The sequence below is a fragment of the Drosophila sechellia genome, unplaced genomic scaffold (genome assembly GCF_004382195.2).
Source record: "Drosophila sechellia strain sech25 unplaced genomic scaffold, ASM438219v1 U_50, whole genome shotgun sequence".
Taxonomy (NCBI): domain Eukaryota; kingdom Metazoa; phylum Arthropoda; class Insecta; order Diptera; family Drosophilidae; genus Drosophila; species Drosophila sechellia.
In genome coordinates this window covers 9,179-27,709 of record NW_022611325.1, presented here as the reverse complement: position 1 = coordinate 27,709, position 18,531 = coordinate 9,179, and the positions used below count along the sequence as shown (strand labels likewise).

General features: G+C 43.9%; 3 non-coding genes across 3 annotated transcripts; all 3 read right to left on the bottom strand.

Annotated features, from left to right (window-relative positions):
• Window positions 1-10,133: 10,133 nt before the first annotated feature.
• LOC116803326 lies at window positions 10,134-14,094 on the bottom strand. The gene has a single exon (XR_004363558.1). It is a non-coding gene; the product is annotated as a large subunit ribosomal RNA (ribosomal RNA).
• Window positions 14,095-14,487: 393 nt separating this feature from the next.
• LOC116803324 lies at window positions 14,488-14,666 on the bottom strand. The gene has a single exon (XR_004363556.1). It is a non-coding gene; the product is annotated as a 5.8S ribosomal RNA (ribosomal RNA).
• A 687-nt stretch (window positions 14,667-15,353) lies between these two features.
• On the bottom strand, window positions 15,354-17,348 carry LOC116803325. The gene has a single exon (XR_004363557.1). It is a non-coding gene; the product is annotated as a small subunit ribosomal RNA (ribosomal RNA).
• Between the last annotated feature and the right edge of the window lie 1,183 nt (window positions 17,349-18,531).

Sequence of the window (18,531 nt, the reverse complement as noted above, 5' to 3'; positions counted from 1 at the left end):
ACAATTCTTAAAGTCTTATATAATTATATGAGAGGGACAATATCATATGCGTCAAATATTGATAGTCGCGATCGAAACACTCGACGAGTGCAGACGTGCTGCGATCGACAGCAAATTGTTAGCAAATTGTTAGCAAATTGTTCACAGTTGTAAGTCCCGTTACTTGTGCCCAGCCACTTCGCGTCGCGTGATCTTGTCGCGCGTTTTGATTGGCCCAGCCAACGTACCTAACGGTAGTTCGCACTAACACATCGCCACCCGAGTGTGCGTGTTATCAGCGCAAAAAACCCAGTGCTCGAAGCAGCGGTATAATTGCAAAGCAGCAGCCACGTGCTGCCTGGCTCACCGGCTTACGGTGCCCAGCTTCCCCCCCCCCCCCCCTCCTCACTCCTTATCAACTTTGGAGAAGATACTGCAGGCCCCCCCGCGCACCCACAAGCTTGGAACAACACCACGCAAAAAGGCTCTGAGAACACGCAAGAGCAGCTCCAGCAGCGAGGGAAGCACCTCGCATACAGAGCCGGGCGAGATAAAGCGAAAACCGGCAAAGAAAGCACAGGAGAGGAGCTGGAAGATAAGCCAAGCACTAGCGCAGCTCTGCGCAAGAAGCTCGCCAACAACGCCTTCGCTTTACTCTCGACCGAAGAAGACGAGTACGACCAAGAGAGCTCTGAGACGAACCCGGACCTAAAGACGATTCCAAGCCCAAGACCCCGAGAAACCAAAGCCCACCCCGAAGACCATCAAGCCACCTCCGATTTTTATCCCCGATGTGACCAACATCTCGGCACTCGTCAAGATGATCACGACTCTTGTAGGCCCGAAGAACAATTTTACCTACAAGACCGTGAATGGCAACAACGTACGTGTCATGATGCCGGACAAAGAGTCCTATACAGCTCTGCGTCTCCAACTTGTGGCCCAAAACAAGAGGCATCGGACTTTCCAGCCGAAAGATGAACGTGCATACAAGGTTGTCATCAAAGGACTCCACCACTCCACCGATCGTGAGGAAATCATTGAAGACCTTCGCAGACAAGGGCACGCTGTTAGAGATCTGCACAATCCCATTGGCAGAAGAACTAAAGAACCGCTGGGAATATTCTTCGCCAACCTGGAGCCTTCCAGCAACAACAAAGACGTCTACCAAGTCAAGCGGATCTGCAGGTGTAGTAACCATTGAACCGCCGCAGAAGTTCAACGACGTGCCTCAATGCTTCAGGTGCCAAGGATTCGGTCATACACAGCGTTACTGCTTCCTGGAATACCGATGTGTAAAGTGTGGAGGCCCTCACGAATGGGAGATGAGTGAGAAGAGGGAGGACGACAAAGCGTGCTGCTTCCACTGCCAGGCGGACCATCCTGCGTCTTTCAAGGGATGCCCTGCATACAAAAGGGCCAAAGCACTCGCTGCTCCGAAAACAAGGCCCGTCGCTAATGCTAACAAGGCGCCGCCCGTGGCATCACCAAACGTCACCTCTGCAGGAGCTACCGAGACGCCCTCAACGGAGTGCACGCAGCACCGCAGAATCCCACAACCCCAGTCCAAACCCAAACAGAAAACCCCACACTCCGGTCAGATAGAAGCGATGTTCGCTCGCATGGAAGGAATGATGGAAAGGATGATGGAGCGCATGTTCACCCAGATGACACAGCTGGTGGCCACCATTCTCCAACAGCAAGTCATGCAACTAAAGCTCCACCTAGTCGTCTGGAATGCGAACGGCCTGCAGAAACAGCAAGGCCATAGTCGAGCACCATCTGAAGACCCACCAGATCGATATCCTACTCGTAGCCGAAACCCACTTCTCCCCCAGATCCCACTTTAATATCAGCGGATATGACCTCATCCATGCAGACCATCCTTCTGGCAGAGCACGCGGTGGAGCAGCCATCCTCATCAGGAGCGGTATTCAATACCTAGAGCTGCCCGCGTTTCAGCAAGACTGGGCACAATGTCCTGTCATCAGGATTGTCAGCCCGCAAGGAGATTTAGACATTGGAGCGGTCTACTTTCCCCCCAGATACCGCATAACAGCATCTCACCTCAGTGAGTTCTTCGAGCATTTTGGGCCCCGCTTCATAGCAGCTGGAGATTATAACGCCAAACATTCTTGGTGGGGATCGCGCGCCAACAACCCCAAAGGGAAAACTCTGTTTGGGTACCTGCAACGCCACCGACTGGACTGCCACTCCACTGGCGAGCCCACTCACTGGCCAACGAATCCCCTCAAGACTCCAGACCTACTGGACTTTGCTGTGTCGAAAGGCATAGGCATGCGAAGATCAGCTGCACAACAAATGCTGATCTCCTGTCAGACCACTGTGCAATAAACGTGCTAATCAACACGCCAGTCCTCAGGAAAACCCCGCTCAGAAGGCTCACTGGAAAATATACCGACGCCGCCAAGTTCGCGTCCTGGATGCTCTCCACCGTCAATCCGAACCCCATCCTCAACACACCAGGAACATTGATGAAGCTATCGGGAATCTCACCAGGCAGATGCAAAACGCTGCGGAATTCGCAAGCCCACCGCCACCAAAGACTGCGAGAACACCTAGCAGGGACCTCCACCTCTGGTCCCCGGAAATTGCGGCACTCGTGACTGAGAAGAGGCGTCTCAGGAGAGTTTGGTTCTTGACGCGCAATCCAAGAGACAAAACAGCGCTCAATCACGCCACAAAGGAGTTGAAGGACAAGATCTCCAGCCTACGCCAGGACTCCTTCCTCAGATTCCTCGAGGAACTCTCTCCCGGGGACCCAGACCACAATCTGTGGAACGTCACCCGCCACATTAAACGACCAGCCAAAAAGGTTTCCGCAGTGCGCAAAGCAGATGGATCCTGGTGCCTTTCGGATGCTGAAAGAGCAGAAGCTTTCGCCGAACACCTTTACAACGCCTTCTCTCCGTTCGACTGCTGCACTGCCGAAGAACATGCTGAAACAGCCCGGTTTCTCAATAGCCCAAGCTCTCCCGGTCCCCCGTTGGAACCAGTCGACCCTGAGGAAGTTGCGCAGGAGATTGCTCTACTGAAGAACAACAAATCTCCAGGCCTGGATCGTATAGATGCGGCGGCCCTAAAAATGCTCCCATCCCGCTGCACACAAATGCTGGCCAGCATTTACAACAGCTGCTTCCGGCTAGGGTACTTCCCGGAGGAGTGGAAAAGAGCAGAGGTTATTGTCCTCCTCAAGCCTGGTAAGCCTGAAGCCAATCTCGCCTCCTATCGTCCGATTAGTTTGCTGGCAATCCTCTCCAAAATACTCGAAAGAGTATTTTTGCGCAGAGTATTGCCAGTACTGGATGAGGCTGGTTTGATCCCCGATCACCAGTTTGGCTTCAGGCGCTCCCACGGAACACCAGAGCAATGCCACCGGCTAGTCGAACGGATCCTCGAGGCATTCGAGCAAAAGAAATACTGCTGCGCTGTAATGCTCGACGTGAAGCAGGCATTCGACAGAGTTTGGCATCCTGGACTCCTCCATAAACTCAAATCCTACCTCCCAAGCCCCCATTTTACCCTCCTCAAATCCTACACTGAGGGAAGAGCATTCCAAGTCAGATGCGGAAGTGCAATAAGCCTACCCAGACTGATCAGAGCTGGAGTTCCGCAAGGCAGTGTGCTCGGACCAATACTGTACACCCTTTACACCGCAGACCTTCCCATAATCCCCTCCAGGAACCTAACTATAGCGACTTATGCAGATGACACGGCTTTCCTCGCCTCCTCATCCGACCCACGAGAAGCCTCCGAAACAATCCAAAGGCAAATGGACGCGCTACATCCCTGGCTCAGCAGGTGGAACATCGTAGTGAACGCGGAAAAATCTACCCAAACAACATTTGCACTAAGGAGAGGAGACTGCCCACCGTCACGCTAAACGGAGTCATCATTCCCAACGCACCCGCACCCAAGTACCTAGGACTTACCCTGGACCGCAGGCTCACTTGGCGTCCCCACATCGTCAGCAAACGCATACAGGCCGATGCGCGTCTGAGGCAGATGCATTGGCTTATTGGGAGAGGGTCCAAGCTAAGGCAGAACCACAAAATCCTGGTGTACAAGGCAATTCTCAAGCCCATCTGGACCTACGGGATACAGCTATGGGGCACGGCAAGCCACACGAATCGCCTGCGTATACAGCGGTTCCAGAATAGGTGCTTGAGAATTGCCTGTAATGCGCATCCCTACCACGAGAATGTCGCCATACATAGGGAACTTGGAATCCCACAAGTCGCTGATGAAATCTCCAGGCTCAGCGAGAGATACCTGAAAAGGCTCGAAAACCACCCTAACCACCTCGCCACCAACCTGTTAGACAATAGCCAAACAAGCAGACGTCTCATGAGGAGACACCCTCTCGATCTTCCACAACAATAGACAACACATATAAAACCCGCCACAAATACATGTACAATAGTATCCCTTAAGCTAATGTTCCCCCGCAAAACCATTTAATTATTGTCCACTAGGACAGATTTTAAATAAATAAACGCACGCTAAAGAAAAAAAAAAAAAAAAAAAAAACTAAATTGATGACGAGGTGTTTGGCAACTTGACACAATTCATTAGAGTCTGTATATTAATTATATGATAGGGACAATATCATATGCGTCACTAAATTGATGACGAGGTGTTTGGCAACTTGATACAATTCTTTAAAGTCTTTATATCAAAAATTATATAATAAGGACAATATCATATGCGTCACTAAATTGATGACGAGGTGTTTGGCAACTTGACACAATCCATTAAAGTCTTTATATTAATTATATGATAGGGACAATATCATATGCGTCACTAAATTGATGACGAGGTGTTTGGCAACTTGATACAATTCTTTAAAGTCTATATATCAAAAATTATATGATAGGGACAATATCATATGCGTCACTAAATTGATGACGAGGTGTTTGGCAACTTGACACAATTCATTAAAGTCTGTATATTAATTATATGATAGGGACAATATCATATGCGTCACTAAATTGATGGTCGCGATCGAACACTCGACGAGTGCAGACGTGCCTGCGGATCGACAGCAAATTGTTAGCAAATTGTTAGCAAATTGTTCACAGTTGTAAGTCCCGTTACTTGTGCCCAGCCACTTCGCGTCGCGTGATCTTGTCGCGCGTTTTGATTGGCCCAGCCAACGTACCTAACGGTAGTTCGCACTAACACCATCGCACACCCGAGTGTGCGTGTTATCAGCGCAAAAAACCCAGTGCTCGAAGCAGCGGTATAATTGCAAAGCAGCAGCCACGTGCTGCCTGGCTCACCGGCTTACGGTGCCCAGCTTCCCCCCCCCCCCCCCTCCTCACTCCTTATCAACTTTGGAGAAGATGGACTGGCAGGCCCCCCCGCGCACCCACAAGCTTGGAACAACACCACGCAAAAAGGCTCTGAGAACACGCAAGAGCAGCTCCAGCAGCGAGGGAAGCACCTCGCATACAGAGCCGGGCGAGATAAAGCGAAAACCGGCAAAGAAAGCACAGGGAGAGGAGCTGGAAGATAAGCCAAGCACTAGCGCAGCTCTGCGCAAGAAGCTCGCCAACAACGCCTTCGCTTTACTCTCGACCGAAGAAGACGAGTACGACCAAGAGAGCTCTGATGACGAACCCGGACCTAAAGACGATTCCAAGCCCAAGACCCCCGAGAAACCAAAGCCCACCCCGAAGACCATCAAGCCACCTCCGATTTTTATCCCCGATGTGACCAACATCTCGGCACTCGTCAAGATGATCACGACTCTTGTAGGCCCGAAGAACAATTTTACCTACAAGACCGTGAATGGCAACAACGTACGTGTCATGATGCCGGGACAAAGAGTCCTATACAGCTCTGCGTCTCCAACTTGTGGCCCAAAACAAGAGGCATCGGACTTTCCAGCCGAAAGATGAACGTGCATACAAGGTTGTCATCAAAGGACTCCACCACTCCACCGATCGTGAGGAAATCATTGAAGACCTTCGCAGACAAGGGCACGCTGTTAGAGATCTGCACAATCCCATTGGCAGAAGAACTAAAGAACCGCTGGGAATATTCTTCGCCAACCTGGAGCCTTCCAGCAACAACAAAGACGTCTACCAAGTCAAGCGGAATCTGCAGGTCGGTAGTAACCATTGAACCGCCGCAGAAGTTCAACGACGTGCCTCAATGCTTCAGGTGCCAAGGATTCGGTCATACACAGCGTTACTGCTTCCTGGAATACCGATGTGTAAAGTGTGGAGGCCCTCACGAATCGAGGGCATGTGAGAAGAGGAGGACGACAAAGCGTGCTGCTTCCACTGCCAGGCGGACCATCCTGCGTCTTTCAAGGGATGCCCTGCATACAAAAGGGCCAAAGCACTCGCTGCTCCGAAAACAAGGCCCGTCGCTAATGCTAACAAGGCGCCGCCCGTGGCATCACCAAACGTCACCTCTGGCAGGAGCTACCGAGACGCCCTCAACGGAGTGCACGCAGCACCGCAGAATCCCACAACCCCAGTCCAAACCCAAACAGAAACCCCACACTCCGGTCAGATAGAAGCGATGTTCGCTCGCATGGAAGGAATGATGGAAAGGATGATGGAGCGCATGTTCACCCAGATGACACAGCTGGTGGCCACCATTCTCAACAGCAAGTCATGCAACTAAAGCTCCACCTAGTCGTCTGGAATGCGAACGGCCTGCAGAACAGCAAGGCCATAGTCGAGCACCATCTGAAGACCCACCAGATCGATATCCTACTCGTAGCCGAAACCCACTTCTCCCCCAGATCCCACTTTAATATCAGCGGATATGACCTCATCCATGCAGACCATCCTTCTGGCAGAGCACGCGGTGGAGCAGCCATCCTCATCAGGAGCGGTATTCAATACCTAGAGCTGCCCGCGTTTCAGCAAGACTGGGCACAATGTCCTGTCATCAGGATTGTCAGCCCGCAAGGAGATTTAGACATTGGAGCGGTCTACTTTCCCCCAGATACCGCATAACAGCATCTCACCTCAGTGAGTTCTTCGAGCATTTTGGGCCCCGCTTCATAGCAGCTGGAGATTATAACGCCAAACATTCTTGGTGGGGATCGCGCGCCAACAACCCCAAAGGGAAAACTCTGTTTGGGTACCTGCAACGCCACCGACTGGACTGCCACTCCACTGGCGAGCCCACTCACTGGCCAACGAATCCCCTCAAGACTCCAGACCTACTGGACTTTGCTGTGTCGAAAGGCATAGGGCATGCGAAGATCAGCTGCACAACAAATGCTGATCTCCTGTCAGACCACTGTGCAATAAACGTGCTAATCAACACGCCAGTCCTCAGGAAAACCCCGCTCAGAAGGCTCACTGGAAAATATACCGACGCCGCCAAGTTCGCGTCCTGGATGCTCTCCACCGTCAATCCGAACCCCATCCTCAACACACCCAGGAACATTGATGAAGCTATCGGGAATCTCACCAGGCAGATGCAAAACGCTGCGGAATTCGCAAGCCCACCGCCACCAAAGACTGCGAGAACACCTAGCAGGGACCTCCACCTCTGGTCCCCGGAAATTGCGGCACTCGTGACTGAGAAGAGGCGTCTCAGGAGAGTTTGGTTCTTGACGCGCAATCCAAGAGACAAAACAGCGCTCAATCACGCCACAAAGGAGTTGAAGGACAAGATCTCCAGCCTACGCCAGGACTCCTTCCTCAGATTCCTCGAGGAACTCTCTCCCGGGGACCCAGACCACAATCTGTGGAACGTCACCCGCCACATTAAACGACCAGCCAAAAAGGTTTCCGCAGTGCGCAAAGCAGATGGATCCTGGTGCCTTTCGGATGCTGAAAGAGCAGAAGCTTTCGCCGAACACCTTTACAACGCCTTCTCTCCGTTCGACTGCTGCACTGCCGAAGAACATGCTGAAACAGCCCGGTTTCTCAATAGCCCAAGCTCTCCCGGTCCCCCGTTGGAACCAGTCGACCCTGAGGAAGTTGCGCAGGAGATTGCTCTACTGAAGAACAACAAATCTCCAGGCCTGGATCGTATAGATGCGGCGGCCCTAAAAATGCTCCCATCCCGCTGCACACAAATGCTGGCCAGCATTTACAACAGCTGCTTCCGGCTAGGGTACTTCCCGGAGGAGTGGAAAAGAGCAGAGGTTATTGTCCTCCTCAAGCCTGGTAAGCCTGAAGCCAATCTCGCCTCCTATCGTCCGATTAGTTTGCTGGCAATCCTCTCCAAAATACTCGAAAGAGTATTTTTGCGCAGAGTATTGCCAGTACTGGATGAGGCTGGTTTGATCCCCGATCACCAGTTTGGCTTCAGGCGCTCCCACGGAACACCAGAGCAATGCCACCGGCTAGTCGAACGGATCCTCGAGGCATTCGAGCAAAAGAAATACTGCTGCGCTGTAATGCTCGACGTGAAGCAGGCATTCGACAGAGTTTGGCATCCTGGACTCCTCCATAAACTCAAATCCTACCTCCCAAGCCCCCATTTTACCCTCCTCAAATCCTACACTGAGGGAAGAGCATTCCAAGTCAGATGCGGAAGTGCAATAAGCCTACCCAGATGATCAGAGCTGGAGTTCCGCAAGGCAGTGTGCTCGGACCAATACTGTACACCCTTTACACCGCAGACCTTCCCATAATCCCCTCCAGGAACCTAACTATAGCGACTTATGCAGATGACACGGCTTTCCTCGCCTCCTCATCCGACCCACGAGAAGCCTCCGAAACAATCCAAAGGCAAATGGACGCGCTACATCCCTGGCTCAGCAGGTGGAACATCGTAGTGAACGCGGAAAAATCTACCCAAACAACATTTGCACTAAGGAGAGGAGACTGCCCACCGGTCACGCTAAACGGAGTCATCATTCCCAACGCACCCGCACCCAAGTACCTAGGACTTACCCTGGACCGCAGGCTCACTTGGCGTCCCCACATCGTCAGCAAACGCATACAGGCCGATGCGCGTCTGAGGCAGATGCATTGGCTTATTGGGAGAGGGTCCAAGCTAAGGCAGAACCACAAAATCCTGGTGTACAAGGCAATTCTCAAGCCCATCTGGACCTACGGGATACAGCTATGGGGCACGGCAAGCCACACGAATCGCCTGCGTATACAGCGGTTCCAGAATAGGTGCTTGAGAATTGCCTGTAATGCGCATCCCTACCACGAGAATGTCGCCATACATAGGGAACTTGGAATCCCACAAGTCGCTGATGAAATCTCCAGGCTCAGCGAGAGATACCTGAAAAGGCTCGAAAACCACCCTAACCACCTCGCCACCAACCTGTTAGACAATAGCCAAACAAGCAGACGTCTCATGAGGAGACACCCTCTCGATCTTCCACAACAATAGACAACACATATAAAACCCGCCACAAATACATGTACAATAGTATCCCTTAAGCTAATGTTCCCCCGCAAAACCATTTAATTATTGTCCACTAGGACAGATTTTAAATAAATAAACGCACGCTAAAAAAAAAAAAAAAAAAAAAAAAAAAAACTAAATTGATGACGAGGTGTTTGGCAACTTGACACAATTCTTTAAAGTCTTTATATTAATTATATGATAGGACAATATCATATGCGTCACTAAATTGATGACGAGGTGTTTGGCAACTGACACAATCCATTAAAGTCTTTATATAATTATATGATAGGACAATATCATATGCGTCACTAAATTGATGACGAGTGTTGGCAACTTGATCAATTCTTAAGTTTATATATTATATAGGACAAATCAATGGTATAAATTGATGACGTGTTTGGCAACTTGACACAATTCATTAAAGTCTGTATATTAATTATATGATAGGGACAATATCATATGCGTCACTAAATTGATGACGAGGTGTTTGGCAACTTGATACAATTCTTTAAAGTCTTTATATCAAAAATTATATGATAGGGACAATATCATATGCGTCACTAAATTGATGACGAGGTGTTTGGCAACTTGACACAATTCATTAAAGTCTTTATATTAATTATATGATAGGGACAATATCATATGCGTCACTAAATTGATGACGAGGTGTTTGGCAACTTGACACAATCCATTAAAGTCTTTATATTAATTATATGATAGGGACAATATCATATGCGTCACTAAATTGATGACGAGGTGTTTGGCTACAGGAAAAAATCATTTATTTATCGAATCATCAAGCAAAGGATAAGCTTCAGTGGATCGCAGTATGGCAGCTGCTCAACCACTTACAACACCTTGCCTGTTACAAAAGTCGTTTACAATTGATTCTAGGCTTTGTCATTGTATTAAATAATGCTTTTATATGTAACTAGCGCGGCATCAGGTGATCGAAGATCCTCCTAATTTACTATGTTACAAATTACATTGGCATCACATCCATTGTCGTTTATAAAATAAATTATAAACTTTAAATGGTTTAGAAGCCATACAATGCAAATTGCCCCTTATTTATCATTGCAGTCCAGCACGGATACGACCTTAGAGGCGTTCAGGCATAATCCAACGGACGTAGCGTCATACCACTGTTCGCTCGAACAAGTATTGTGCCATTGGTCCGTACCTGCGGTTCCTCTCGTACTACGCAGGAATGCTGTCGCAACAACGTTTTGTCATTAGTAGGGTAAAACTAACCTGTCTCACGACGGTCTAAACCCAGCTCACGTTCCCTTGCATGGGTGAACAATCCAACGCTTGGTGAATTTTGCTTCACAATGATAGGAAGAGCCGACATCGAAGGATCAAAAAGCGACGTCGCTATGAACGCTTGGCCGCCACAAGCCAGTTATCCCTATGGTAACTTTTCTGACACCTCTTGTTAAAAACTCTTTAAACCAAAAGGATCGATAGGCCGAGCTTTTGCTGTCCCTGTGTGTACTGAACACCGAGATCAAGTCAGCATTTGCCCTTTGCTCTATGTGTGGTTTCTGTCCGCACTGAGCTGGCCTTGGGACACCTCCGTTATTATTTGAGAGATGTACCGCCCCAGTCAAACTCCCTACCTGGCAATGTCCTTGAATTGGATCATACCTGAGTAATTGGAGTTATACCAAATTTTCAAATCAAAAATACATAAATGCATCGTTTTATTAAAGAATTTGTTTGCGATTATATAACAAACTCGTGATACTTTGATCAAGAAGCTTGCATCAAAACCCAATACCATAAGATATAATAAATATATCCGTATAATGGCTAGGAAATGATACACGTTCCATTTAATCAAGTAAGTAAGGAAACAATAAGAGTAGTGGTATTTCATTGACGATACCAAACCGAGGTCTAATATCTCCCACTTATTCTACACCTCTTATGTCTCCTTACACTGCCAGATTAGAGTCAAGCTCAAAAGGGTCTTCTTTCCCCGCTAATTATTCCAAGCCCGTTCCCTTGGCTGTGGTTTCGCTAGATAGTAGATAGGGACAGTAGGAATCTCGTTAATCCATTCATGCGCGTCACTAATTAGATGACGAGGCATTTGGCTACCTTAAGAGAGTCATAGTTACTCCCGCCGTTGACCCGCGCTTACTTGAATTTCTTCACTTTGACATTCAGAGCACTGGGCAGAAATCACATTGTGTCAACACCCGCTAGGGCCATCACAATGCTTTGTTTTAATTAGACAGTCGGATTCCCCAAGTCCGTGCCAGTTCTGAATTGATTGTTAATTGATAATCGTTATAATTGATAAGAACTAATTGGTTTAACCCAAATAGTATTCTTAAAAATTTTAGCAAGAAAGTTCCACAATTGGCTACGTAACTAAACTATCCGGGGAACAAGTAACTAACATAAATGCTAGAAACTCTATTTACCCAGAACGAGCACATAAACCATGTTATTGTTTCCCAATCAAGCCCGACTATCTCAATCTTCAGAGCCAATCCTTATCCCGAAGTTACGGATCTAATTTGCCGACTTCCCTTACCTACATTATTCTATCGACTAGAGACTCTTCACCTTGGAGACCAGCTGCGGATATTGGTACGGCCTGTTGAGAAGTTTGCGTGTCCCCACCATAAATTTTCAAGGTCCGAGGAGAAAATATCGACACAACAGTATATGTCATGCTCTTCTAGCCCATCTACCATATCTCTCTGCGAAAGACTTCCATGGTAGTACGGCTATAAAACAGAAAAGAAAACTCTTCCGATATCTCTCGACGGCTTCTTTATGGTCGTTCCTGTTGCCAGGATGAGCACGAGGCCCATATTTAATAACAAACGGATACTCAACAGGTTACGGAATTGGAACCGTATTCCCTTTCGTTCAAAATTATTCAAGTGTATTATATTCGCTTTGTTTATATAGTTAGGCATTTTTGTTTTACTTGAAAATTTTCGGCTTTCGCCTTGAACTTAGGACCGACTAACTCGTGATCAACCACTGTTCACACGAAACCCTTCTCCACTTCAGTCCTCCAAGGTCTCATTCGATTATTTGCTACTACCACCAAGATCTGTACCAATGGCAGCTCCATGCAGGCTTACGCCAAACACTTCTACGCATACCATTGTACCTTCCTACTCACTAAAGTTTCAAAATTTATATCACAAGTAATATAAATCATCTACTTTAGCGGTAATGTATAGGTATACAACTTAAGCGCCATCCATTTTAAGGGCTAGTTGCTTCGGCAGGTGAGTTGTTACACACTCCTTAGCGGATTTCGACTTCCATGATCACCGTCCTGCTGTTTTAAGCAACCAACGCCTTTCATGGTATCTGCATGAGTTGTTAATTTGGGCACCGTAACATTACGTTTGGTTCATCCCACAGCGCCAGTTCTGCTTACCAAAAGTGGCCCACTGGGCACATTATATCATAACCTTGAACTTCATATCAAGAAAGTTAAGGTTCTTACCCATTTAAAGTTTGAGAATAGGTTAAGATCGTTTCGACCCTAAGGCCTCTAATCATTCGCTTTACCAGATAAGATTATTTTATATAATATTAAAATGCACCAGCTATCCTGAGGGAAACTTCGGAAGGAACCAGCTACTAGATGGTTCGATTGGTCTTTCGCCCCTATACTCAATTCTGACAATCGATTTGCACGTCAGAACTGTTTCGGTCTTCCATCAGGGTTTCCCCTGACTTCAACCTGATCAAGTATAGTTCACCATCTTTCGGGTCACAGCATATATGCTCAAGGTACGTTCCAGTTAGAGGCATAAATAATATAAATATACATTATACATAACTATATAGAACGCCCCGGGATTGTGTTAATTAGCTATAAATAGCTAAAAAACTAATCCCATTATTAGTCAAGTTAATTACGCTATTAGGTTTACATCCCAATAACTTGCACATATGTTAGACTCCTTGGTCCGTGTTTCAAGACGGGTCCCGAAGGTATCCTGAATCTTTCGCATTGTTAATCATACAAGAGCATATAATAAACACAAAAATCAATGATAATTATGCCATTATATAATTCCGAAAAATTAACGCTCTGTAATAATATAAATCTATCAGCACTTTATCAAATTAATAACATTTATTCTGTGTTAAAATGCAAGCAATTTAATTGGAATAAACTATAAGTTATATTTTATGATAAATTTGGGATATGCTAATAGATTACAATGTCCTTATATGGAAAAAATGCACATTATTCTTAATAATATTATTTAAATATTACAATTTTAATGATGAATTTTCCATAACGGATATTCAGGTTCATCGGGCTTAACCTCTAAGCAGTTTCACGTACTGTTTAACTCTCTATTCAGAGTTCTTTTCAACTTTCCCTCACGGTACTTGTTTACTATCGGTCTCATGGTTATATTTAGTTTTAGATGGAGTTTACCACCCACTTAGTGCTGCACTATCAAGCAACACGACTCTTTGGAAACATCATCTAGCAATCATTAACGTTATACGGGCCTGGCACCCTCTATGGGTAAATGGCCTCATTTAAGAAGGACTTAAATCATTAATTTCTCATACTAGAATATTGACGCTCCATACACTGCATCTCACATTTGCCATATAGACAAAGTGACTTAGTGCTGAACTGTTTTCTTTTCGCTCGCCGCTACTAAGAAAATCCTTGTTAGTTTCTTTTCCTCCCCTAATTAATATGCTTAAATTCAGGGGGTAGTCCCATATGAGTTGAGGTTGTATATATAACTATATTTTGCCATAAATTCTTTATATATAAATGATAAAACAATCAATTAAATTCGTTATAAATAGTTCCAATAGTTCTTGTAAGCAAAGTCATTTTATCCATTTAACGAACCAACGAAGAATAATAACAAAACCAAGATTTTTCTTTTTCCGAATCATTAATAAGAGACAATTCTAGATGAAAAATATTTCAATTTTTTATGCTAGACATTTCTCAGTATTATTTGATTGAAAAAGAAAATATTTCTCTTCGTTTTTCACATTCAAATGTGAGATAATGTTTTTCATTTCTTTTTTAATATTATGAATAAAATCATTATTTAATCCAATAATATACCATATGCTTATAAAAAATTTATAAACAACTTAATTAGCATAGTCTTACAACCCTCAACCATATGTAGTCCAAGCAGCACTATAAAATTAATTAAAGTACATAACAGCATGGACTGCGATATGCGTTCAAAATGTCGATGTTCATGTGTCCTGCAGTTCACACGATGACGCACAGTTTGCTGCGTTCTTCATCGACCCATGAGCCGAGTGATCCACCGCTTAGAGTTTTATAATTCAATTTTATATAATGTCAATATTGTTTTTATTGAAAGAAATTAAAAATACACCATTTTACTGGCATATATCAATTCCTTCAATAAATTTATTTTTATACCTAAAATAAATGTTGCGAAATGTCTTAGTTTCATATAAGCATTATGTATCATAATAATCTGGTTATGGTTTGCTATTTTGGGTGACACATACTGCAAAATTTATATAAAACATTAACCTGATGGATGACAGGTACAAACATTGTATATTTTAGGTTGTTGCATTAGCCAACGTATGCTCATAACATAGATGAACAATACATATTCGCAACGCGTGTATATTATGGTCCATATACACACACACTTATTTTGATTACCACACATTCAAAATTATTTTTATTTTAATTCGACTTCTACTTTCGAATTTAGTTTAGTTTCTTCGATTTCCATTTTCGAGAATTTGTTTTTATAGGAAACGCCGTTGTTGTAGTAAGTACTGCCACAAATACGCACAGCAACATTAATAATGTTAAAGTCTTTTTATGAGGTTGCCAAGCCCCACATATAAAATAAAAGCCATCTTCATTTTATTTTGACTTTAACTTTTGATTCCGTGGAATCATTTTGTAATATTTTTATTTTGGTAAATTGTATTTATTTGTATTATAACAAATATTTATTAACGATAAGGATATTATACAATAATGATCCTTCCGCAGGTTCACCTACGGAAACCTTGTTACGACTTTTACTTCCTCTAAATAATCAAGTTCGGTCAACTTTTGCGAAACAACCGTAACACGCAAGGCGTCACAGTGATCACGTCCGGAGACCTCACTAAATAATTCAATCGGTAGTAGCGACGGGCGGTGTGTACAAAGGGCAGGGACGTAATCAATGCGAGTTAATGACTCACACTTACTGGGAATTCCAAGTTCATGTGAACAGTTTCAGTTCACAATCCCAAGCATGAAAGTGGTTCAGCGGTTTACCCGGACCTCTCGGTCTAGGAAATACACGTTGATACTTTCATTGTAGCGCGCGTGCAGCCCAGGACATCTAAGGGCATCACAGACCTGTTATTGCTCAATCTCATTATTGCTAGACGCAATTTGTCCATTTAAGAAGCTAGTGTCCTTATAATGGGACAAACCAACAGGTACGGCTCCACTTACATAAACACATTCAAACACAATAAACATTTTACTGCCACCATGAATGAAGGCTACATAAGCTTCAGCACCATAATCCTGAAGATATCTATTTAATATATTTGAGTCTCGTTCGTTATCGGAATTAACCAGACAAATCACTCCACGAACTAAGAACGGCCATGCACCACCACCCATAGATTCGAGAAAGAGCTATCAATCTGTCTTACACACTTATGTTCGGACCTGGTAAGTTTTCCCGTGTTGAGTCAAATTAAGCCGCAGGCTCCACTCCTGGTGGTGCCCTTCCGTCAATTCCTTTAAGTTTCAGCTTTGCAACCATACTTCCCCCGGAGCCCAAAAGCTTTGGTTTCCCGGGAAGCGACTGAGAGAGCCATAAAAGTAGCTACACCCAATTGCTAGCTGGCATCGTTTATGGTTAGAACTAGGGCGGTATCTGATCGCCTTCGAACCTCTAACTTTCGTTCTTGATTAATGAAAACATCTTTGGCAAATGCTTTCGCTTAAGTTAGTCTTACGACGGTCCAAGAATTTCACCTCTCGCGTCGTAATACTAATGCCCCCAAACTGCTTCTATTAATCATTACCTCTTGATCTGAAAACCAATGAAAGCAGAACAGAGGTCTTATTTCATTATCCCATGCACAGAATATTCAGGCATTTGAAGCCTGCTTTAAGCACTCTAATTTGTTCAAAGTAATAGTACCGGCCCACAATAACACTCGTTTAAGAGCACTAGTGCAGGTTTTTAAATAGGAGGAACATATGAAAAAATACAAGTATTTAATCACATATAAGAACTCCACCGGTAATACGCTTACATACATAAAGGTATAGTACTAACCACAATTGTAAGTTGTACTACCCGTATGAAGCACAAGTTCAACTACGAACGTTTTAACCGCAACAACTTTAATATACGCTATTGGAGCTGGAATTACCGCGGCTGCTGGCACCAGACTTGCCCTCCAATTGGTCCTTGTTAAAGGATTTAAAGTGTACTCATTCCAATTACAGGGCCTCGGATATGAGTCCTGTATTGTTATTTTTCGTCACTACCTCCCCGAGCTGGGAGTGGGTAATTTACGCGCCTGCTGCCTTCCTTAGATGTGGTAGCCGTTTCTCAGGCTCCCTCTCCGGAATCGAACCCTGATTCCCCGTTACCCGTTGCAACCATGGTAGTCCTAGATACTACCATCAAAAGTTGATAGGGCAGACATTTGAAAGATCTGTCGTCGGTACAAGACCATACGATCTGCATGTTATCTAGAGTTCAACCAATATAACGATCTTGCGATCGCTTGGTTTTAGCCTAATAAAAGCACATGTCCCATAAGGTTCATGTTTTAATTGCATGTATTAGCTCTAGAATTACCACAGTTATCCAAGTAACTGTTAACGATCTAAGGAACCATAACTGATATAATGAGCCTTTTGCGGTTTCACTTTTAATTCGTGTGTACTTAGACATGCATGGCTTAATCTTTGAGACAAGCATATAACTACTGGCAGGATCAACCAGAATAATGTTTTTCCTTCATATTCCATTCATATTTTTTGAATCGAAATAAGCAATATAATAGATATATAGATTTTTCACTTTATATAATTCCATGATTTTATTATATTGAATAAAATTCAATATTTCGCCTTTGGGTAAAATTTTAAATATATAAATATAAGTAAAAAATCTATTCGATTACGGCCATTTTTATATAGCATTCGTAATCCATATTTCATTTTTAATTTATACTTGTTTTACCAATATAACAAGAATTTCATATAATTATTGTAATATATATGTTTCTATAATTTTATCTTTTATATATACATATTTCATTATAAAATATCATTTTATTTCCAACATACATAATTATTGTATCCACACATGTACAATTTTTGTTTAACCAATATAAATATTAAGTTAAATCATTTGCATTTTGAAGATAAATTTAAAATTTATCTCTTTTCATATATCTCTCTGGTAATATATAACATAAAACCAAGCGCATATGATAATATTTCCACATTTAATATATAATTTTATATTTCTTTCATAAGAATCCATATTTGTATTATACCGTAACGATATAATAATCCAACTATACGGCAGGTAATAAATTAATATTTGCCTGCCTCCAAAAATTAACGATAATATATGGAAACGATTTGTTATTCTATATATAATAGAAACTTGACTTTTGTTTCAACGATATTATCTAAAAAGCGTATATTCCTATTATCCGCGGAGCCAAGTCCCGTGTTCTATAGAACTGAGAAACAAATTTGTACGGATAATAATATACTTTATTTTATGTAACCAATATAAACATAATCCGAAATAAATATTTCGAATAATGCGGGAGGTCGGCAACCACTGCCTACCTATAGTAGTTTTTGAACCCGCTGTCCTCAAAGCGGGTATTTTCAATTCCGTTTGCCACCCAACATACGGTCTATTCTCTTATATATTAAGAGATTATAGGAACATTTCATTTTTTTTCCATTATTCATATATAATATGATTATTTTTTTTTTTATACATATAATAAATATTAATTTTATATGTTTATTATTTAATTTACTCATATAATTGCCAAATTCATATGAATACATAAGTTTTGAACAATATGAGAGGTCGGCAACCACTGCCTACCTATAGTAGTTTTTGAACCCTCTGTCGTAATTCCGGTCGTTTACACTACTAT